Raw genomic sequence first — 367 nt, 5'->3', positions numbered from 1 at the left:
GGGTGTACGACTACTTTGCATTTTTAAAAAGGATGTAGTGTGTATTGTTTCCCCTCTTTTTTGTATGTTTTTTCTTTCTCTTTAAGGATTCGGTGTTATATAAATATTTTTAAAATTCAATCCAATTAAAGTGCAGGTTTTGCCCGTTAATGATCCGTTTTATGTAGGTAGGTGTATATTGCAAGTGTGTGTTAGAGCTTGTTAGAGTGTGTGCGTTAAAGTGTGTCGTGCGAAAAGTGCGAGAGGTTTTTTACATCTGTCAGTTGCTCGTGACGCAGGAAAGTTAATTGCGAATGCTTTAGTGCAGAATATACGCAGCAGTGATGTGTGAGATCCGTGACGTATTAGAAACGTTGCCATGGGTCCC

Source organism: Penaeus monodon, chromosome 20, assembly GCF_015228065.2.
Source record: "Penaeus monodon isolate SGIC_2016 chromosome 20, NSTDA_Pmon_1, whole genome shotgun sequence".
NCBI lineage: Eukaryota > Metazoa > Arthropoda > Malacostraca > Decapoda > Penaeidae > Penaeus > Penaeus monodon.
Note: the sequence above shows the minus strand (reverse complement) of the source record.